This window comes from Orcinus orca, chromosome 1 (genome assembly GCF_937001465.1).
Source record: "Orcinus orca chromosome 1, mOrcOrc1.1, whole genome shotgun sequence".
In the NCBI taxonomy this organism is placed as follows: Eukaryota; Metazoa; Chordata; class Mammalia; order Artiodactyla; family Delphinidae; genus Orcinus; species Orcinus orca.
This window is the reverse complement of record NC_064559.1, coordinates 199,012,366-199,035,794: the sequence shown is the minus strand read 5'-3', so window position 1 is coordinate 199,035,794 and position 23,429 is coordinate 199,012,366. Positions and strand designations below refer to the sequence as shown.

At 49.3% G+C, this 23,429-nt stretch overlaps 1 protein-coding gene across 5 annotated transcripts in view; it reads left to right on the top strand.

The window, feature by feature from the left end:
* IGSF21 (immunoglobin superfamily member 21) overlaps nt 1-23,429 on the top strand; it is a 271,189-nt gene that overhangs the window by 106,898 nt on the left and 140,862 nt on the right. Inside the window, exon 1 of one of the 5 annotated variants that reach the window (XM_033433094.2) lies at nt 6,328-6,508. The exons of the other annotated variants lie outside the window; for them this stretch is intronic. The gene's annotated coding sequence lies outside the window, so the exon portion shown is untranslated. Of the gene's footprint in view, nt 1-6,327; nt 6,509-23,429 lie in introns of those variants that run through there. 5 annotated transcript variants of the gene reach the window in all.

The following is a 23,429-nucleotide window of genomic DNA, read 5'->3' as shown; positions in this document are numbered from 1 at the left end:
ACTCCGAGACAATGCCCAGAGCAGTCTCCAGGAGGTAGCACATGTCCTGGTCTCAGATGCCAGCCCCAGTGCCCCTGGGGCAGGGGTCCTGCCTGCCCTGCTTCCTGGAATGCCAGTGCGCTGGGGCAGGGTGGCCGTGCAGAGGGGAGTGACCGCTAGAGCAATAGCTGAGAGATGGAGTTGCAGCCAGGCTCCAGGGGACATTCATCTCTCATCACCCCTATTTTTATTTTCCTGCCTATAAAACACAGAGAAACCATAGAACCAGGCCTTTAAAAATACAGACAGTCTCCAGATGAGTTTGTGACACTAGACAAGGCCTGCCGGGAGCTGTCCTCATGCTGTAGCAAAACAAACAGCCCTCCCCGGCCGGGAAATAGTCTAAAATTAGGGAGCAGGTGGGCAGTACAAAATGCATGGGGTCGAAAGAGGGAGCAGAGTATTAAAGAAAGAGTCCAAGAATGGGCGCCAGGCAGAACACAGCCTAGGCATAGCTTGATAGCTGGGTGACCCCCGGTCTGTCACCTCTCTCCCGGCCCCGCTTAACTCCTGGGGTGCTGTGAGGATCTGATGAAATCACGGAGGGAAAAAGATTTGCTCTTTGCCGAGAAGTGGCATAAAATGACAACGGGAAGATTGTCCCCCTCCCTCTCTGCCCACACGCCCACCGCAGGAAGGAGCCTGTGATGGTGACAGGCTCCGTGGCACAGTGTGGGCAGGGCTCCTGACTGGTCCATTCTTCCCTTTCCGTCTGCCTGGTCCCCTCCTCAGTGGGTCATGGACTGAGGCTGGGTTGCCACATCAGGTGTGGGCCAGGTGCAAGGCTGGTGGCCCGTGTAGGGGGAGAGGAGCATCTCGGAGTGAGCAGAAGCCTGATGCAGGTGGAGAATCCCGAGGGGCTAAGCAGGGTGTGAGGCAGCAGCACGTGGGGCGGAGAAGCAGACAGACAACACGGGCAGAAGACGGCAGGTTGTGGCATTGGCGGGGCCCAGCTGCAGCTTTCCTGGGGTGCCTGTCAGCTCAGCTGTGGAGAGGAAGGATGCCGGACCCAGTGTGGTTGCTCTGTGTCTCAAAGCCTGTAAGTGAGGTGAAAAAAGTAGACCTTTGTTCTAAAGCAAACTTTTTTTTTACATACAACTTGAGAAGCACCCTAATATATCAAACAGATAAAAAGGGAGCTTCTCTGGTTAAAGAGTGGGTTTGGGACCCGCACCCCATCTATGAGATGCCCCTAAATCTCTCCTGCCACTTACCTGTCAGGTGATGGGTTTAAATTACTTGACCTCTCCAAGCCTCTGTTTCATCATCTGTAAAATGGGGATGATGCTAGAACTCGGTGAAGATTAAATAAGACAAAAGATGTGCTTGACACAGAGTAGAACCTCCACAAAGGTCCCCGTTACAGTAGCGATTATTGTGGGACTCCCCTGTGCCCGGGACTGCCCCCTCAGATCCCTTAGGTCTGCTGAGTACAGCTTGGGCACCACCCCTTGAGACATCTCCCAGAGGGCTTGTCACGTAGAGCATCCTCTTGACTCTGAAGCTCTCAGCATCCTGGACCCACTGACTCCCTGGGTCTCTTATTTGGCGATGTTGCCTTTGCGTGATGGGAAACTGTGCCTTGTGCCACTTTCCTGTGGTTGTGGTAACAGAGCCCAGAGGGAGCAGGCAGCGGCCCCCCGTCTTCCCTCCCCAGCGCCCTAGATCCCCCTCCTTCACTATCTTTCACTTCAGGCAGTCACAGCCACAACACTCCCGACTTTATTCAATCGTCTCCATTGTCTGCTCCACACCGGGTAATCTCAGCTTGGAACACATGTTAACAAACGGGCAAAGTTTATGGGGAGCCAGCCGCCCCTCCCTGCTTCGTCAGATAAGATGCTCAAGCTTCCTGGGCTCATACTTGGGCAGCAGATCCCACAGGAACTGGTCCCCAGGTTACTGCGTTGTCAGCTGCCGGAGAACAGGAAAGATAGGTGAGGACAGTTCTATGGGGCTCCAGGGACCCAGGCAAAGGACACTCACACTCATGGGTTCTGCTGCTTCCCCTCCTGGCCAGGGACTCCTTGAGACTCCATCAGGTGTGGGGCAGGGGGAAGGCTCGCATTTGTTCTGGGTTCAAATCCCACCTCTGCCTCTTCCTAACTGTGGGTTTGTGCACAAGTCACGTCCCTTCTCTGGGTCTTGGTCAGCTTGTTATAAAATAAAAAAGCCACCTGCATCCCAGACAAAATGAAGTTAAATGAGATTATGGGCATGAATTATCCGGAGCCTAGTAGGTAAACGGGTTTCCTCCTTTCCATCTTACCTGCATTAATTTCCAGAGCTGGCATAACGAAGTGGCTTAAAACAGCAGACATTTATTCCCTGCAGTTCTGGAGGCCAGAAGTCCAACATCAAAGTGTTGTCCAGGCCACGCTCCCTCTCACAGCTCTAGGGAAGGGTCCTCCCCTGCCTCTTCCAGGTTCTGGTGGTCGCCAGTAACCCTTAGCATCACTGGCTTGTTGATGCGTTACTCCCATCCCTGCCTCCATCCTCACCTGGCATCCTCACTCTGTACATCTGTGTCTCTGTGTGCAAATTTTCCTCTTCTTCTAAGGAAGCCAGTCATATTGGATTTGAGCCCATCCTCATCTTAACTTGATTGTGTCTGCGAAGACCCTCTTTCTAAATAAGGTCACAGGTCCTGGAGATGAGAACTTCAACATATATTTTGGGGGGACACAGTTCATCCCACAGTACCACCCTTTGGCCAAGCCTTCCTAACTCAGGTGATGAGGACCCCCATTATCCTTGGAAGCAGCTTTGGTCACTCAGCTCACCTGCTCAGTTGCACGTGCGTCATCTCATGTCTTACCACGGCCCACATGAGGGATCTGCGGTAAATACATAACCCCATTCTCTCCCCTGCTGCTTCAGCCTGTTCTAAGCCCGAGATGGGTGTGTAAATAGATAATAGTGTTCACATGAGACGGGGGGCCATGTCAGAGAGATGAGCATTCATGGAAGCAAAGATACAGTGTCTCTTCCACACTAGGGAGAAGCGTAATCAGGAAGGCTCTCAAGGGACCAGTTGCTGAGCCTGGAAGGATGCAGAAGGATGAGAAGGGCGTTGTGGGCAGAGGGGGCAGCTTGAGCAAAGGGCTGGAGGAGGAAGTGCTCTTGAGCCGTCCTGGAGTGGGTGGGCAGCCCTGGGTGGCTGGGTCGGCGACTGAGTGTGTGCTGGGGGGATGGAGCTCTTTGGGGATGTGGCTCTAAGGGCAGCTGGACGGACACCTGGAAGGGCCAGGCTAAGGTGTACGGACTTGATCTTGGAAACACTGGGGAGCCAGTGAAGGTTGTAGAGCAGAGGGAACGGTGAAATCAGAACTGTGGCTCACAGGGTTAATCCAGCAACAAGGACATTTTAAGGATTTTGCTGAAGGGAAGGCTTTCCTACCTAGGCACACAATTGTCGCTGGAATTTTAAAGAGCTAGAGAAATTTGTCAACCAGAAATTTCCCAGTGGGGTCTTCAGCCCAACTGAGCAGGCAGCAGCCACAATGACTCAGCCTTCTCGTCCCAATTACTTCTTCATATTGACTGACAATGGACATCAGAATTGGCCCAGGGTATCCAGGGGCTGAGACTCTCAAGGAAATAACAAGGGGGCCGTATACCTGGGGCCTGGCCCGCTTCTCCCCTGATCAAGGCATGAGAATCTGCCCGTTTTCACTGGCACCCCTCCCCCACCCCACCCCCAAGATTTTAACTTTTACATCTAAGTCTAAGCTTTTCTGTTAGAAGCTCCTAGCAGTCAGCAGCGAGAGGTCTCCAGGAGACCCAGGCGTCCATTTCTGTGCCCTGGAAGTAGAATCATTTATTTCTGTCCTCCAATTTTGATTAAACTCACCCGCAAATGAACCAGATACTAAATCCATGACCTTAAACCTCCCTTCCTCTCTGCCCCCTCCCTCCCTCCTTTCACCCCAAGAGCGGCCAGTGTAGTCCAGGAGAGCACCGACTGACTGGAAAATTCCATTCCGGGCCTGCCCAGCTCGTCTCCCACCGCTGAGTGCCCTGCTGCCTCCTGACAATTTCACTTTTAACTCTATTTACATTCTGGAAAGTACATAAGATTTCTATCGTGTACTTTCCTAATGTCAGTTTTCCCACGATGAGAATAAGGCTGTACACACCCATATTTTCCGAAGCCTATCATAAACCTCCAAGTATTCAAAATAGCTGAGCTGCACCGTCTCACCGCCCATGGGGCTGAGGCTGGGGCGGAGATGGCCCAAGGCCAGCGCTAGGAACCAAAACTCACAGCTGTTGGCTTTCCTGTTCACTGAATGACCACTTGCATTACTTTTAGGTGGCCCTTCTCCACGCCTACATGACTATGTTATTTCTGATTGGAGCTGTCACACCTGCTAGACCACTATAAAGCCCAAGAAATGGACAGACACCAAAAATGGTGCCCAGGGAGGCTGTAGAGCATGGGTCACCCGAGCCCTCGTCACCCCAGGGAGAGGACTCTGGGCCTGATCTGGTGGACCTACTGGGCTGGGCTTTGGACCAGAGCCACCATTCCTGCTGCTCTTCAGGATTCCAGAGAATTTGAGACGAAACAGAACACACTGTGGCCAGGCATGTGACAGGGGGATCTGGAAGCTACTGAGCTTCTGCGTGGGTGGTAGGCGGCCTTTCTCTGGAGGACGTCCTATGTCAGTCACTGGAGGTGTTTTCTGATCGGTCTAGTTTACTAGAGACCTTTTGCTTGCTGCAAGGCTAAGCGGGGCGAGGCTGCAGGCATCCAGCAGTGAGCTGGCCTGTGTCTCCTGCTCTGCCTCTCACCCTTAATAAGTAGTTGTTGAATGAATGAATAGTATTTGAATATCCTTCAGTCTGAGCTGAAAGACATACATTCACTCAAAAGCGAAGCAACAGAGGCTATATGAAAGAGGACAAGCTTGGAGGTCAGAATCCCACTCCCAGCCTTTAACCCTTTCAAAGCCTTGGGTTGGCAAACTTTCTGTAAAGGGCCAGATGGTTTTGCAGGCCAAGAGGTGAAATCGAACATACTATGTGAGTACTTACATAACTGTTTAAAAATATAAAAACTATTTAAAAATATAAAAATCCTTCTTAGCTGGTGGGCCCTACGGAATCAGAAAATGAGCAGGATTTCACCTGGGCCACACTTGGGCGACTACTGCTCCTTGTTTCCTTTATCTGCAAGTTGTGACGAGCCCTTGTCCTGTTGGGACTGGAGAGAGTCCATACACCAGAGGTAAGGCGTCTGGCAGCCTTTAGTACATGATAACAGCACAATCCTAAAAGCCCTATGATGTGGAAGGCTTACCAGGTCCCCAGCACTGCTCTGAGAATATGAACTCCTCTGACCCTATTATGATCTCTGTTTTACAGAAGAGAAAACTGAGGCTCAGAGTGGTACAGTCACTTGCCCAAGGCAGAGCTGGGATATGAACCCAGGTAGTTGGACTCCAGAGTACCTGCACTTAACAACCATGGTCGACTGCTCTAGGAGTCCTTGTTGCTGCTATTAACTCATTCTCAGTCATCCTAAGGTCATCTAAAGTGAGCCAGCCCATGGATCCTCTCCAAACAATGAATGACACACAAGCGTCCCTATTTGGCTGTGGTGTGTATGTGTTTCTTTTATTTGGCCACTGATTTACTCCCTGAGTTACAATTGCTTGGGCCTGTTGGTTTGACATCTCTGAGCACAGGCTCGGGGATGGAGGGGAGATGAAGGGGAGGAGGCCTGGGGATGGTTGAGTCAAGTAGGAGAGGCATCCAGTTTACAAACATGCAGACGAGGCAATCTGTGTCTAATTGCCTTTGGAGCATGAGTTGGTTTCTCTCAGTTCTGAAAAGAAAGACAAAGGGTGGGACCAGAACAGGAACTAGAGGGAAATCCTTTAAAGAATGGAAAAAAGTGGCCTGGTTTCAGTCTGGAAGCAGGGGGATGGACAAGGTGACCTCTCAGGGCTGCATCCTGCCTCCCCGTTGAGCTGGGGAGTGTATAGCCCACAGCGGAAACTACTTCATAGGTGCAGATGTTCTCCTTACAGTTTGGGTTTTCAAAAACCCCTTTTAAATTTTTTAAAATATAGACTGAGGTTGGAGATACAGGATCTGAGAGGATTTACGAAATCTCTCGTTCTCGGCTAGTCTGGAAAAGTTTTAGATTATTATGATGTTGGTGCTATGGACTGAATGTTTGTGTCTCCCCAAAATTCATATGTTGAAATCTTAAACCCCAGTGTGTTAGGGGGTAGAGCCTTTAGGAGGTAGTTAGTTCATGAGGGTGGAGTCCTCATGAATGGGATTAGCAACCTAATAAAAGAAACCCAGGAGAGCTGCCTCACCCTCACGAGGACACAGAGAGAAGACATTTGTCTATGAAGCAGGAAGTGGGCCCTCACTAGACACTGAATGTGTTAGTACCTTGATCTTGGACGTCTCAGCCTCCAGAACTGTGAGAAATAAATTTCTGTTGTTTGTAAGTCACTCAGTCTATGGCATTCTGTTATAGCAGCCTGAACTGACTAGGACAGAAATAGAGTCATTAGCATCTTTAAATCTAATCAGATTGGAGAGCCAATTCCAGAAACCCCAGAACGAATTCAGAAAACTCGTCTTTAAAATTCTCTTCCTCTAGAACCACTCTTGATACCAAAATCTGTATTAGTCAGGGTTCCCCAGAAAAACAGAATATATATATATATATATATATATATATATATATATATATATATATATAATGGAAGCTGAGAAGTCCCACGATCTGCTGTCTGCATGCTGGAGACCCAGGAAAGCCAGTGGTATAATTTAGTCCAAGTCCAAAGGCCTGACAACCAGGGGAGCTGATGATGTAAATCCCAGTCCCAGAGCAAGAGAAGATAGGTGAGATGTCCCAGCTCAAGCAGTGAGGTAGGAAAAAAAGGGGCAGATTCCTCCTCCCTCTGCCTTTTGTTCTGTTCAGGGTCTTCATGGATTGGATGATGGCTACACACTTTGGGGGGGGTGATCTCCTTTGCTGAGTCCACTGATTCAAATGCTAATCTCATCTGGAAACACCTTCACAGACACAACCAGAGATAATGTGTAATCTGGGCACCCCATGACCCATTCAAGTTGACACATAAAATTAACCTTCACAATTGGGCATAAGAGGATTTGCGTTTTCATGTCAATTGATACTAGGATCTCCGAGTCATGTTAAAGAGAGAGAGAGAGAATTTCAGAATAGTAACAATGGCTTTTTCTGTGTGGTTGTTTACAAGAGGGGATTTTTTTTTTCTGTACAATTTCTTGTATTATTTATTTCCTACAATAAGCAAATGTTACTCTTGAAATCACCAAAGGGAGAAGTCATTCAAGATAAAAATATTGCTAAGAATAGGGCTGTGTCTCTTCTTCCAGAACCCAGTGGGAAGTTACCTTCTCAGTGGAGAAACCATCCAGTTTATACAGGGGACATTTGTCATCCAGGTCTTTCCCCAACTCCCTCTTATCTTGCTGACAAGGAGAAGGATGGAGATGGGGGCTCTGAGCAAGTGAAGCTATGGCAGCATGACTCAAGCAGCCCATTGTGAAAGGAAGTAATCACAAGATTCGGTTTGGAAATAAAATACAACTCCAGGTCTTGTAGCCAGGAGATGCTGCTCGAGCATTTGGATTCCAAGCTCCCCTGAAACCCTACGGTCCAATTGGAACCAGGGGACAAGTGAATCAAGGTGACCTATACGAAGGATTCCAATCAAAATGTAGCCCAGAATCAGAGTTAGGGAAACTATGAATGCTAACTGTTAAGGATTAGTGAGAAAGGTACAAAATCCTACCTATGGGAGTTCTTTAAAATCTTGCTCTGTAAGATGGCCTGTCAATGTTAAAGAATGGTGGTGTTGATTTGTTGTTTTCATTAAAGCAATAGATGGTACCCAATGCAATGCCTGACTCATCATAAACACTATTAAATATTGATGATTCCCAGGTACTGTTCTCGGTACTGGAGACACTGCAGTGAATAAGGCAGAGGAAGTCCATCCCCTCCTAGGGGTCCTTGTTGCAGCTATTAACTCATTCTCAATCATCCTAAGGTCATCTAAAGTGAGCCAGCCCATGGATCCTCTCCAAACAATGAATGACATGGTGGGGTAGGAGGGTCTATATAATTGGTGGGGTAGGAGGGTCTATATAATTGGTAATAAACAGGGATAAATTAAAATATACTGTTAAGCAGAGAAATAGTGTTATAAAAAATAAAGCAATTTTAGGGATAGAGAGAGATGCTAAGTGGGAATTTTGGAGAATTTTAGACTGGGTGGTCAAGGAAGGTATCCATGGGGATAGGACAGTGAGCAAAGATCAAACTGAAATGAATAGGCAAACCATGTACATAGCTGGGATGAGTGTATTCAAGGAAGGAGAAACAGTAAGTGCAAAGGTCCTGAGGTAGGAGTGAGCTCGTGATGTTTATGGAAAAGCAAAGAGGTCAGTTTGGCTGGAATGGAGTGAGAGGGAGGGAGTGGTAAGAAGCAAGGTAGCGAGAGCCAGGCCAGACTTCTCTGGACCATGAGACAGCTTTGGCTCTGGCTGTCCAGTGTGATGGGAGCTATTAACATGCTTGGAGCAGGGGAGTGGCACAATTTGATTGATGCTTCAAAAGGATTCCTGGCTACTGCAGTCTCAGCTAAACATGTTATATTAGCCTTTATTGCTGCATAACAAATTACACAAACTCAGCAGCTTAAAACTACACCCATCTCTAACCTTACATTTCTGTAGGTCAGAAGTCCCTGTGGGCCAGGCTCAGTTCTCTGCTCAGGGTCTCACAAGGTCAGAACCAAGGGATTAACTAACTGGGCTCTCATCTGGAGGCCCCCGGGGTGAGAATCCACTTCCAAACTTGTTAGGGATGTTGCAGAAATCATTTCCTTGTGGGTGTAGGACTGAGGTCCGTGTTTGATTGCTGGCTGTCGATGGGGGTTACTCTCTGCTCCTAAAGGCTGCTGGCATGTTTTCTTCACACCCAGCAAGGGCATGTTGAGTCCTTCTTGGACCTTGAATCTCTTTGACCTACACACGTGTGATATATGATTTAGCTGTACTTGCCAGAAAGCTATTTGTGTATGTGCAAGCCTCTCTAATGTGGAACTTGTAAGTCTGGAGTTATGAAGTCAAGTCGACAATACCAGTCTCTACTGCACTCTTTCAGAGCATTTATTAAGCACTTCTGTATTCCTAAGAGTGTTGTGTATTATGGAAGGATTAAAAAAAAAAAAAAAACTAGCAACAGAAAACTTCATCTCACCAGGGAGCTGAGATTAATAATACAGAAAGCAAGCAGTGGATTTGTTAAAATACAAGGGCACTCAGTGCTAGAAGATGCAAAAGTGGGAAGAATCTGGCAGGGGGTGTGATCCTATGTTTATGCATCTCCCACCAGGTCAATTCATGGCTCATGCCTGGCCCAGTAACTAGCAAGGGTTTCATCCAAAATAGTATTTGTCCAGTGAGTGAACAAGTGGATGAATCAATTTGTTTCAATTTTCCTACCTGAAAAATAGGGCTGTTGTCCTTCCCGCCAGATCAGAAGGATGTGTACATTTGTAAAAAGCAAAGCGGGATCAAATGTCATGTCATTTATCGTGGGGGGTGTCAGAGATTGTCTTCAACATGCCCCTAGGAGAACAGTGGGGGAAAAGCGTTCACATCAAAGACATGTAAGTGGCCAAGACTCTTAAGGGATGCCCCGAGTGCCCCTGGGAGGAAGGGCAAGGGTGCAGAGGGCTGCGTGGGCATGCTGAGGGCAAACTCATTTTCTTCATAACACAACAGAGGGCCTCTCTGCCCGGAGCTGGCCAAGGACGGGGATCAGTTCCCAGGGGAAGAAAGGGGTTGACCAGTTGTCCCTTGGGTCTAGGATTAATATTTTAATGACAACCATAGGTTTTATTTATAATATCCCCAAACTAGAAACCACCTAAATGTCCCTTAATTGTCGAATGCATAAATGAATTGTGGTATTTCGTACAACAGAATACTACCCAGGAAACATTTTTTAACAGCATAAACTCCAGATAAAAGCAACACATAGATGAACGTCAAAAGCGTTGTACTGAGAAAAAAGTAGCCAGACACAAAAGGGCACCTCTTGCATGATTCTGTTTGTATAGGAGGGTCAGGAAGAAGCAAAGCTAATCTAGGATGGAAAAGCCAGAATAGAGGTTATCCTTGGGGTTGGGGGCAGTGCCTGGAGACGAGCACGAGGGAACAATCTGGGGTGTTGGGAATGGCTTATATTTTCATTTGGATGGTGGTTCATTTGGGTATGTAATAAGTAAACTGCATCGAGTTGTTTGCTTGAGGTTTTACTGTATCTTACTGTAGTATTTTACTATAAATTATACCTATAAAAAGAAATAGAATTGTTCTAACAGTAGTAACGTCAATCATGTATTCAGTGATACGTTAGCTCGGTACCTCTATTATCTCCAGCCCTGGGAGGTCGGCATCAGGATTCTTACTTGATAGATAAAAAGACGGATGTGTCATGTTCCAAGAGCGTAGAGTTAGGAAGTGGCAGAGCAAGATTCCAGCCTGTTTTCAGAAAGGCTGGCTGGTTGGGCAGGACTTACTTAATACCTGCCCACAGTAGACTCAGCATTCTTTCATAACTTAAACTAAAACTAGCCAGGTGTTGGAGTGTGCCCTGCCTTGTTCCTGAATTCCTGTCCTGGTGGCAAATTGGCCCATGGTCCATGCAACTCTTGTTGAGGGACCCCATGCCTTTCTGTCCCCTCTAGGAAGCAGAAAGCTTGAGCCCTGGAGGATGGGAGTAAAATGTCTCTTGCTCACCCCACCCTAACCCACTTGCTCCCCACCTAACCCCTCCACTCAATATGATGCCTACGATCTGCACCTTGGCCTCCAGCAGGAAGAAGTTATATCGTGAGCGAATCAGGCCCAAATAGCCTTCGGTAACAAGCAGGCACTCTTCAACCGAACAGGTGTAATAGAGTGATGTTTATCTTGTAGGACGTTTGTGTTTATAAAGTATTAACACGAAGACCAGATTGCTTCTCCTGCCAAGCAGGCAGAGTCAGATTAGCAAGGAGGGAAGCGCTGAGTGCTACCCTTTGAGGAAGGAGCCCTCGAGACGCTCACCTTTATGAGCTAGGATTCTTGATTTGCAGAATAAATCCATTTCGCCAAGGGTGACTGTGAAAAAACTTTCTCCTGGCCTTCCCTGGTGGCGCAGTGGCTAAGAATCTGCCTGTCAATGCAGGGGACACAGGTTCGAGCCCTGGTCCGGGAAGATCCCACATGCCGCAGAGCAACTAAGCCTGTGCATCACAACTACTGAGCCTGTGCTCTAGAGCCTGTGAGCCACAACTACTGAGGCCACGTGCCACAACTACTGAAGCCCGTGAACCTAGAACCCGTGCTCTGCAACAAGAGAAGCCCGCGCGCCGCAATGAAGAGTAGCCCCCGCTCACCACAACTAGAGAAAGCCCGCACGCAGCAACGAAGACCCAACGCAGCCAAAACTAAATCAATAAAAATAAATAAATTAAAAAAAAAACCTTTCTCCTAGGCTTCTCCTATCACAAAATCAAAATAGGTTCCAGAGGGCAAGAAAGATGCTCTGATGGAGAGAATAGATCCATTTGGGTGGAAAAGAGGTTTGGGTGAAAGTCAGATGTTAGACACACCTGGTGCTGGGGTCATGTTGAGGGAAAATTTTCCAGCAGCCTACATTCCCAGCTTCAGATAGCCGGTCCTGATGTTTGGAGACTCTCTTTGTCTCCTGTGCCTGGGAACTCCTGAGGGCACGTTCACTCCTTCCAGAATTTTGCTTTTCTCCCTTCGCTGCATGGTTTCTCAACCTCAGAACTGTTGACCTCCGGGGCTGGACGATTCTTGGCTGTGAGGATGTCCTGCACATTGTTGGATGTTTGGCAGCATCCCTGGACTGTACCCAGTCGATGCCAGTAGCAGTCTCCACCTCCACCAGTTGTGACAACCAAAAGCGTCTCTAGACACTGCCAAATATCCCCCTGGGGGGCAAAAATCGTCCCTGGATGAGGCCACTCTGCTTCATTGGACTGTTTCTAACGGCTGCTGTAATAGAGATGCAATATCTCGCTGGACCCGTAAGGCTGTTACCCTGATAGCTGAGCTGCCCAGCCTGAAGGGTCTAAACTCAGGGGCTTTGATTCTGCAAAATGAGTTCATTCCCTAATTCATCAGAGGTAAAAATGTCACATGCGTTTACTTAAAACGGATGCAGATCCAGAGAACAAAGTGACACTTCATTCAGACCATGTCTTAAAATAATAGTTTGAAGGAAACAGAATTGTTACTGAGCAAATTCCGTTTGCAAATTTCCAGACCCTTTGGTGCCGAAGCGAGGAAGTCTAGTCTTCCTTTGGGTTGCCTTTTGGAAGAGAAAAATAAAAGACCAAAAAATTAAGGGTTCCTTTATTGTGCCTTTAGCTTCTGAGTCCAGCAATTCATTCTTACGTGCTAAAGGACTTCTGTGTTTATGAGACATTATTATTTAATGTAGGCCTATTTTAAATTGTAATTTTTTTCATTAAGTTGCCTCATTTTACTGATTAAGACCAGTTTATAACCTAGCTTAGACTGTGCTCCTTGAGTAATAACTATTTTTCTTTTAAAATATTCCTTAATAACCTCTCATCCATTTTAAATGTTATTCTAAGTCAGAGGAGCCTCCCTGTTAACAAATCTGTCCTCCTGATGCTGAGTGATGTCAGAGGATGCAGGACTGTCAGGCCCTCTGTGCACTTTGCTTCAAAAATCTCCGCAGAGGACACAAACAACATCGACTAGGAGATGGTGACTTCTCAGCCTCCGTGCTCTTGAGGCTGATCTGAAACAGACAAAAAAGAAACATGGGTCATCGGCCCCAAAGCTTTCTAGCAAACTCCTTAAAGGAGTCTTGCTGGTAAAAGAGCATTGAGGGTGTGGAGAAGTGGGGCAGTCAAGGCAAGGGGGTGATGGCCAGGATATCTGTGTCAGCACTGTCCCCATACGCCAGGCACTGCACTGGGCCCCTTGCCTGGGCCACCTCCCTCCCTTTCCCCCACCCCTTCCAGCACTAAGAAGTAAGGATAATTATCCCCATTTGGCAGTTGGAAACTGAGGCTCAGAGCAATGAAACAACTTAGTGCTGCAGAGGTGGCCTGTGGCAGAGTCAGAAGCTGTCCCAGGTCTGTCTGGTTCCCAAGCCCAAGGTCATAACCTCTCGGCACCGGTGGTCCCTGACAATATCCTCACGCAAAGAAGGAGGGCTTCCGAATTGTGCTCTTCAGATCACTTTCCCCTCTATTGTCTCATCTTGCATCACCATTACTCTCAGTAATAATCACCATGAACCCCTTTATCAGATGAGATGACTGAGGCTCAGAGAAGGGGAAGGAGTTGCCCTCTGTGTCCATGGCAGAGCGAGAGCTAGACCTGGGTTTTTGGCTTCAAGGTCTGGAGCTATTTCCTTTTCCTCCTGCACCACCTGTGGCTTCCCTGTGGTTGGCTGCACAGCCAGCCCTGACCTGGTGGCCCTGGACCAGAGAGGGCACTACAGAGACAGCCGTGGCTGGTCGGGCATCTCACGGGCATCCTGTATCCCGTCAGTCTCTCATCCTTCTTCCCTTCTGGCAGTTCCAGCTGTTCTTTGGATGCTGGACTGACCCAGAGATAAAGAAATGATGATTCCCCTCACCAACCCCCAAAGACACTGAGAAAGTTCTAGAGGCTGATGGCAAGCTATCAGATGAAAGGTCATGGGAGAAAAGACAATGGTGTGATAAGCTTCGGGAGACCTGAATCCTGGTCTTAAATTGTCTTTGTAATTGTCTTTGGGACCTAGGCCAAGGCCCTTCCTTTCTCTGGGCCTCAGTTTACCATCTTTATAACAAAAAGATTTCCATTCGAGATCATAAAAGCCACTTCCCTGTGATCCTCTGTGATGAGAACTACGGTTTGGGAGTCCAACTCAGTGACAGTGTAGCCGGACTCACTGATTCATTTTGTTATTCGTTTATCTGTTCACTTTTTTCATGAAGAACCTACTGAGTACCTACTATGTGCAATATATTAATGGAAAGTATTAGTAGAATAAGTGCTGTAACAAATCACTTTAAAATCTCAGTGGTTTTGTTTTCAATAATTTGTGTTTATTATATAAAATATATTTATTATAAAAATTATTTCATAATTAACACAATAGCATTTTATTTCTCACTCGTATTACAGTCTGCCAGGGGCTGTAGGAGGACATTACTCCATACTGTCATTCAAATACCCAGGTTTTTTCCATCTTCTGGCTCTGTCCTCGTCCGGGTCCATCCATGCAGCTGATATAGAGAGAGGGTGTGGAGGATGGCACAGGAGTCATCCTCCTGGAAGCCATATTCCCCTGCCAGGATTTAGTCACATGACCCCACCGAATTGCAAAGGAGGCTGGGAAATGTAGTCCAGCTGAATCCCTGTGAGGAAAAGGGAAAAAAATGGGGTTTGGGGAGCACATAGCACAGAGCAGCACTGTGTACAAGCATAGCAAAGACACCTTCAGACCCCAATGTGAACTTGGGCAAAGGAGCCTGGGACAAGCTGGTCCAGATGGAGACCTGACTGGCAGGTCCAGCATCAGCATCCTGCAGGAGCCTATGCACTTGGCCCTGTTGTCAGCCCAGGGCACGCTGCCTAATGAAGCATTTCCCCAGTCCCATCACATTCCCTTGCCTACATCTCAGAGGCAAGAGGAATGACTGAACAAGCCCTGCCTTTCTCTGGCCTCAGTGTCTCCCATCCATGAATTGGGAAGAAAACTGACCGACACTGGCTCTCCGGAGAATCAATCAGAGAAGCATCAGGTGTCTTCAAAGGGCCACAGAACAGCCTTCCCAATCCTTCTTATTAATAGTAGAACCACAACAGTATCAATAATGAAACACAAATTAATAATAGATAAACAAACTAATGATAAATAATACATATGTCATGAATAATACATTAATACTACAAAGCTTTTGAGCATTTATTGCCTCTGACAGAGGGGAATTTGATTAGCTGGCTGGAGAACACAGAGGGGGAATATTTCAGAAGAGTCTGGGAGGTTGGGGCAGGGGTTGGACACCTGAAAGTGGCAGGCACATCTCCCTGCAGAGGTGTAAAATGTTTGATGTCTTTGGTGACCCAGAACTGACCTGGCCTTCTGCTGGGGGATGTGGGAACCAGGAGTCTGAGGGTGGGGGCTTCGTGTCTAGATGTCTTTCCATGGTTCCAATTAGAGTGGAAATCCGTAACCCAATAAGGCAAAAACACAAAGAAACCTTCCAGCCCCAACAGAATTTGATGTTATTGCTAAGGCGAGGCCAGCTGAAGATATCTGTAGCATTTATTTGTTCATCTGTAGACTCATTCATCCATTCATTCATCCATTCATTCATTCAATAAATATGTCTTCAGTACCAACGGCATAGCCAGCATGCAGTTACTGAGTCATGTTTTTGGCACTCCAGGAGCTCATCGTTCACAATGTTGGGAGACAGACTGGCAAAATAAAGGGTCACCCCATGGAACGTGTTAGGGTTATTTTAGATGCCATGAGAGGGGCACTTAACCATGATTTGGGGGTTCTGGGTGCAAGGTAGGTGAAGTCAGGGTGTATGTTGGGCAGCCTCTAAATTAAGTGATGTCTAAACTAAGACCTAAAGGGTATATCAAAGCGATGGAGGTAAAGTGATGGTAGGTGTTCCAGGCAAAAGGATGGCAGGTGCCAGGACCCAGTAGTCAGAGAAGGCATATTTAAGGAGCTCTAAGGAATCCAGGATGACTGAGGCTCAGCATGGAAAAGGCAGAGGGACAAGAGGCAGGCCATGAGTGGGGGAAGGGGTTTGGACTTCATCCCAAAGGCAGTGAGGAGACAAAGGAGGATTTGGACCCGAGATGTGACATCAGTACGCAGGGCTGCAGCCCAATCCACACTGCTCCAGGGCTACACGGTTCACCGAGCCCTGTCCCATGCAGTGCTCATGTGTTGGTTCATTCATTACTTCATGCATGCAGCACACAGGCTGAGCACCCACCACGTGCCAAATACCCCACAGGGATGAATGCCAGGCCCCTGACCTTAAGAAGCTCCCAGCCTGATTGTAGAAACATACACAAAGAACCGTATGTTATATTACAAAGCGATGTGGACCGGGTATGATTGAGATGTTTACAGGGGGCTGTGTGCTTATAAGAGAGAGTGTCAGATTCATGGAAGTCAAGGAGGGGGTGATTGTGGCATTGAACCTGGAAGGACGTGTACAAATTTCCCTAGGTGAACTCAGAGCAAAAGGGCATTCCAGGAAGAGGAAACGGCACAGGCAAAAAGAAGAACCTGAGGATATCTGGGAGGGCTGGTGGATGGGTAGCACTAACGCAGTGAGAGACTGATTGAGTTGGAGAGGCTGAAAGAGACCAGATCATTAGGGGCCCAGTTGTCCATGACAGAGGCTGAACTTGATCCTGAATTGGAAGGCAATGGGGTGGGGAAATTGCATGGCATTAACCAGAGAGGTGGCGTCATCATATTTGCATTTCAGAAATATCACTGTGACTGCGATGTTGTGGGTGAATTGGAGGGGCAAAGCCTGAGGCTTGGGAATAGCAAGGTGGCTGTGCAGGGTCCTGATGGGGATTTTAAGGGCCCGAACCAAGGCAGGGTTGGTGCAGGGCAGTCACAGTTCTGAGAGGAAGACTTGATCCATCTTAGAGACGGATGAGCTATTAACCTCCCCTCTTTGCTCAGACATTTTCTTTTCTTCAAAGGCCCCCTTCTATCTTCTGCCCCACCTCTTGCCCCCATTTCTGCTAACAAGGAGGTGATGGCTGGGAGCACCTGTTAGCCCAGCATGGAAGGGTGTATTTCACAGAACCCTCTATATGGTTGCAGTAATTGGTTGTTGTAATAATATTTATTACTGTAGTAAGTACATGGTGCGGGGTGCCCAGGGAGGCTGTCGTACCACGCTATGGTATTTATCTTCATGAGATGGGGTGACCTCTTTTCTTCCTGAGTGGTGGTGCATGGAGCTCCTGTTATCACATGGAGATAAATCCGAGCCCCACAGAAAGGGGAGGGTGGCATGAGGAATTTACGTGACCCTGACTCCCACGGTCCACTCCGGCAGGTGGAACAAAGCTGGTGGAGCTGCTGCCACCACCTGACTGTCTGTCTGCCCCAGGTCAAGTCTCGGTGTGGTCCAAGCTGGTTCTCCCAGGGAAGATGGGTCCTTGAGTTCTCTGCACCACTTCTACACTCTCAGACACAGAAGAGGGTGAGACACTGTCCCTGTCCTCAGGGAGCTCCCAGTCTGGTGGCAGAAACAGCCCTGCCCTCTGATAGAAAGACGGTGGTCCACTGCTTTTGATTCTTCTCTAGTTGCTTTGTATCAACAAGTGATAACTTGGGTGACACAAGATAGGCACTTCTGGGCTAAGGGAACTGTCCAGAGCTGGGTTCAGATGTCAGGGATGTGATGGGACAAATGTATCCATCCAGCCTCAGGTCTCTCACAGTCCCAGAAAGGGTCTCAGACACACCTCCCTGGCCTCCCTGGGATCCTCTGCTGTCTTTGAACTTGAAAATGGCCCCAGCCACAGTCATTCTGCTGCTCCCTTGTGGAAGTGCTGTGTCTTGCTGGTCTAACCAGCAAGTATTCAGGAATCAGCAGGGTTCATTGTGTGTGGGTAGAGTAAATGAGGGAGAGGGTGAAGGGAGATGAAATCAGAGGGATGGGCAGGGACAAAGGTGAGTGTGGGTGGACCATCTAGGAGGCAGGACAATAGACCAGCAGTAAACGGCGGCTGGGCTCAGGAAGGTAGTGTAGAGTTCAATTCTGGATTTATTCTGTAGAGCCTGCGGGCCTTGCTGGTGTTCCCCGAACTGGGGAGAAGGAGGGGGACACATCACTTCAGTTTTGGACCTGTTCATTTGGAAGGCCAAAGGACATCCGAGGGGTTCATCAAGCAGTAACGTGGTGCTCTATGTTAGGGGTTCCTAACCCATCTGCTACAAGCTACCTGGTTACCTCTGCTGGTGGGGAGGCTACCGGGACCCCAGCTCAGCCCAGTGTTCCCAGGAGAAGCAGGACATCATTCCGATGCAGCAGCAGCGCCTCTGTGCCCTGATTCTGAGCCTTGCAGCTCTGGCAGTCACCCTGCTCGGGTGAACGCCCGCCTTCCTGCCCCAGGGCCCTGCTGGTTGAGCCAGTGCCGCTGTCCATGGATTCCACAGCCTGTGGTCTTTGCTCTGCCCCTGTGCTGTCTGCTGACTCACTCCTTAGGTCCCTCTGTCCTACCATCCTTGGTACTCACCGCCACTCACCGCCCAGTGGTGACTTCCTCCGTTGGACGGAGTTCTGCCTGACCTCTGTGAGGAGCCTTAGAGGACACTCTGCAGGGATACCAACATCGACCCAAGCAGATGTGATCAAAGAGGCAGGTTCGCAAGGCACCTGGGGTCACGGCGGCCCTGAGCTTGGGCTGCGCCACAGGGAAGAGGTGCTTCTGAGAAGGCCCTCCTGGGAACACCACCCACTCTAACTATAGAACAGCCTAGAGGATGGGCAGAATTAATGTGTTTCTTTATTCAACACATGCTCGGATCTGGGCACTGTTCTAGGCACACAAGTAACATGGCAAACCGAAAGAGTTAGTGGCCTTGTGCACTGAGAATGTACAATGAACACATCGTTACAAGGCATTTTCAGTGTCCTAAGTGGTAGGAAGGGAGGGGTATTTGGGGAACTGTGAGAACCTGGGGAGGCCAGGATACTTTTCTTGAGGAAGTGAGATTTCCATGAATCCCTGAAGGATGAACAGAGTTACACAAGCAAAGCATAAGGGCTTGAGAAAGAGGGGACAGCCTGTGCTGGGGCCCAGAGGGGAGACTGAGGCTACACACGAGGAAGAGCAGAACACAGCGGGACCTGGATAGGGGGTGAGAGCCAAGCCTGGGCCAGATCACCCCAGAGAGCATCTGCGCCTCTTTCTGCGGAGCAATGAGAAGCTCTGAAGGCCCTTATGAAGGCCATGGCATGCCTTTTAGAGAAAGCCCTCTGGCTGCTGGTGGAAGATGATTGAAGGGCATCCATGGGTGCAGGAAGCCCAAGACAAATCCTAATCTCACAAGTTACATCCTTAAGTAGCACCATCATCTACTGAACACCCACGAGGAGGCAAGTACCAGGGCAGCATTTACTCTCACTAATCCTTATAGCGGGGACGGACTGTTATCCTTACCTCCTGATTGAAATAGGTGAAGAGGTCTAGTGGTTTAGCCATGGTGGACCACGGTGGGATTGTAACTATGGTGACCAACTTGTTTTGGTTTGCCAGGGACTTTCTAGTTTTAACACTGAAAGCACCTGTTCCAGGAAACCCCTGGGTCCCAGGGGAGACTGAGACAGCTGGTCACCCTAGTATAACTCATGCCTCTTTGCACTACCTGTAGCCCTCCCATGGAAACCCTCTCTGACTCCCGTCTAGCCTGGGGCCAGACATGAGCCAGCCCTCTAGAAACATCCTCCCTGAGCTGGAAAAAGGGAAAGGAGTGAGGCTGGGATATTGCAAAGAGAGTCTCCAGGTGGAGGAACTATTTGTCATCACCACATTGGGAGGGTGCCTGGTTCCTAAATATTGCCTGCCATTTTGCTAAAGGTATCTTTTTTTTTTTTTGGTACGCGGGCCTCTCACTGCTGTGGTTTCTCCCGTTGCGGAGCACAGGCTCCAGACGTGGAGGCTCAGCGGCCATGGCTCACGGGCGCAGCTGTTTCGCGGCATGTGGGATTTTCCCGAATCGGTGCACGAACCCGTGTTTCTTGTATCGGCAGGCGCACTCTCAACCACTGCGCCACCAGGGAAGCCCAGCTAAAGGTATCTTTACAGGAGTGGTGTAACTGCTGTCAGCGATAGAGGGGGAGAGTGATGGCCCCATTCAGGGTAATGAACTGCTTAGTTAAGGTGAACCCGTTTCCACTCCTGATCCAGCTTCTTGATAGGGTGCTTGGTGGGGGCGGGGGGAGGGCTCACGCATCGACGCTGATTGGTGGCAAATTTAATGCCGAGAAAGAGCTCCATCTTTAGCTGGTGGCTGATTCATTGACAGCTTCGCTTCTCGGAGAAATGGCGTTGAGTTGTATAGGCAACGATGGCGTCAGGATTCAGGCTCAGTTAACATCTGACATGGGGTTGATCAGAGCTGGAAGACCCCGAAAATGCAGTTCACCCCTCATTTTGCCGATGTGAAAACTGAGGCCCGGCGAGAGGGGCAACCCGCCTGAGGTGCCAGAGCTGGTTGGCAGCACAGCTGAGCCCACAACTCACGTTTCTTGTGCTCTTTCGACTGGATTCACTGCCTCCTGGCTGGTGGATGAGCCCGTCTCTCCCCACCCCTGCCTGCTCAGCGGCCCCTTCTCACCAGCCCAGGGGCTTGATTCAGGGATCCTGGCAGCATGGGGCTTTTTGGATCTCCTCCCTTTGGTTTTCTGTCCTCTGCTTTGTAGAGAGGATTCCTGGTGGGTGTTCTGGCTCTGATCCCGGTCCAGATGGGATGTCTGGCTGAGCTGGACATTTCTGAATCTCCTACTCCTTGACCAGCTTCCAATGTCAGACCCCACTCTTCCCACTTCCATCCCAGGACCGTCCTTCCTCAACTGGACAGTGGGGACTGGGGGACGAGGGAGCATGGGGATGCCTCACCCTGCTCAGGGGTGCCCCCTTGTGGGCAGGGCTCGTGATGAACAAACTCCTAGAACGTGCTTCACCATGTTGGACCCTGTGATTGTTCCCACGTCTACATTACACATGGGGAAACGGAGTCCCATGGAGGCCACATAACTTGCCCAGGTTAAGACTGAGTGGTGGGGCTAGTAACTTGAACCAGATAACTGACTTCAGATTTGTTGGAAGCATGTGGGTGGGAGAAGCAAGGAAAGTGAGGGGGAGGGTATTTTCAGAGAAAAAACCAACACGGAATCTTCGGAAGATGATGGGATTTTGCAAAAAAGGAGCTGGAGGAATGTTAGACCTAGAGGAGAACTTTCCCTGTGTTTCTCTTTTGCAAAAAACTCCTTGGCCATGAACTCTTGTTATCCCCTCTCCTGTGTGTCTGTTTCTGGGAAGGTGAGTTCTCACCTGTGATCCAGCTGTTGACGAGGCCTGATGCAATCCTTGCCTGGTACATAAGTCAGAAAATCACCCTGTCACCTGCTTCTCCCTCCCTCCCCCGGCCAGTGATCCTACCTCCAAACCCAAGACTTAGAGCCCATGCAGGCTTGTCCTGGCCTTGGGTAGGAAAGGTCCAGGGATCCCACAGTTCACTGTGAGGCTCTCGAGCCTGAAGGGAGTGGGGTCTCCCCTCTGTCCCCATCCCTCGCTGGGACCTGATCTCACCCCAGACCTCTGTGTCTGCAGTCTCCCTCTCTCCATCATCATCTACCCCATCTGAGAGCCAGGCCTCTGATGAAGATACATTCAATGCAGCGGCCAATGGCGGGCAACCCCCCGCCATGTGAATCCTCACATGACCTCAGCAAGTCCTGTGACTCTGCTGCGGCGGTAGCAAACGTGGTGGACAGCTTGGCCTCGCTCGAACTCGGACAGATCTGGGTTCAGATCCCGGCTTTGCTGCTTACATGGCAGCAGTACTGAGCCAGGCCCTTCACCCCCATGAACTGCTGTTCCTCCTTTGTGACAGAAATATTCACAGGATGACATGAGCACTGAGACCGCCCGCCCAGAAGAAAGCTCAAAAAAGCATCACTCATATTCTCATTTTAATACTCTACTGATATTAATGAAACTCCCATCCCAGAAGGAGAGGCAGATGTGCAAACAGACAATTACACTCCAGCGCGACATATGCAGTAATCGCAGCGTCTTACCAGGAAGACACGCGCAGGCTGTTCCAAGAGCCGATGGAAAAATGCGAGTGAAAGTTCTGGGAGAAACTGGAAAGCGCCATGCGCCCAGGGAAGGAGGTTTTAGTCCTTAACGCTGAGGCCTCCTGCCTGCTCTGTGGCCCGGCACGCCCCCTCTGCCCCTCCCAGGGGAGCTGAGAAGAGGAGACACCTCCGCTCCGAGCGATTCGCCCCCATCCCCCTCCCTCTGTGACTTCAAGGACCTCAGGAATGAGAGACACAGTCACTTCCCGAGAGAGGTGTTAACTAGTGTTTGTTCCAAAGGACTCTAGCAGGGTGGGAGCTAGGAAGTGGCAGATGAGGCTCAGGGTCCTGCAGCGGGAGTGAGTGTCTCCTTAAGCCTGGCACCCTAGGCATCTCGCTTGCCCCACCCTCGTGCTGGCCCTGGTTCTAATCCTACAATGGGCTCCAGAGTGTACCATGTTACAAAAAAGTTTCCCACCACCGCCCAAGTTTGGAGAATCACAAGCACACTCCAGCTTCAGGGCCTTTGCACGTGTGGCATCTTCCATCTGGAATTCTCTCCCTCTAGAGTCACACATAGCTCACACTTTCCTTTATTCTGGCCCTTTCAAGGGAGCCTCCTGGGTCGTGCCCTGTCCACAGCAACCCCTCCCCCATTACTCTCCCTCGCTTTACGCTGATTTGCTTTTCTTCATTACACTTATCACCACCTGACATATTTCTCATCGTTTGTTCCTTTGATTATCGTCTCCTCTGCTGGACCATCGGCTGTCAAGAGCAGGACCTGCCTGTTTTCACTGTTGTATCCCTAGTGCCTGGAACAGTACCTGGTACCGAATAGATTCTCAATAATTTTTACGGAAGAAGGCAAGACAGATAGAAGGAAGGAGAGAAAGTTTTGAGACATTTTGAAGGGAAGGACCATGTTTAATTTTGTTTAAACCAAAATTTCTCACACTTAGTTGATAATGGAAATCTTGTTGCCTGATACGTCTATTAGCAGCTCATTCTCTAAACAAGCCAGAAAATACTGTCTTAAGGGGTCAGAAACACCCCCATGCCCCCACCTTTTAATTCTCCTCTTCCGGTATCCCAAGGACCTCCTCTCTCTGCTATGCGGTGGGCTTTCTCTGCTCTCGCCCAGGCCTGCCCCTGTGAAGCCTGTGCCCCAGACACCTGCTACACCTGTTGGCACTCCCAGCACGACCACCAGTCACCAGAGTTTCCACCACTTCCTCCAGTGCCCACCAGGCTCACACCTGTGATTCCCTCAGGGCTCGCCAAGAAACGGTGACCCTGCAAGCTGGCATCCCGCCCTGGCCCGCCTCACATACATGCACCATCTGCACCCGCCTTGGGCTGGCTGGAAGATTTATACATCTGAAAATGTGTCCTTTCCATCGCCTTCTGGTGGGAGGGGCCGTTCTCTGTTCTTGAGCTCCTCAGCCATCTGGA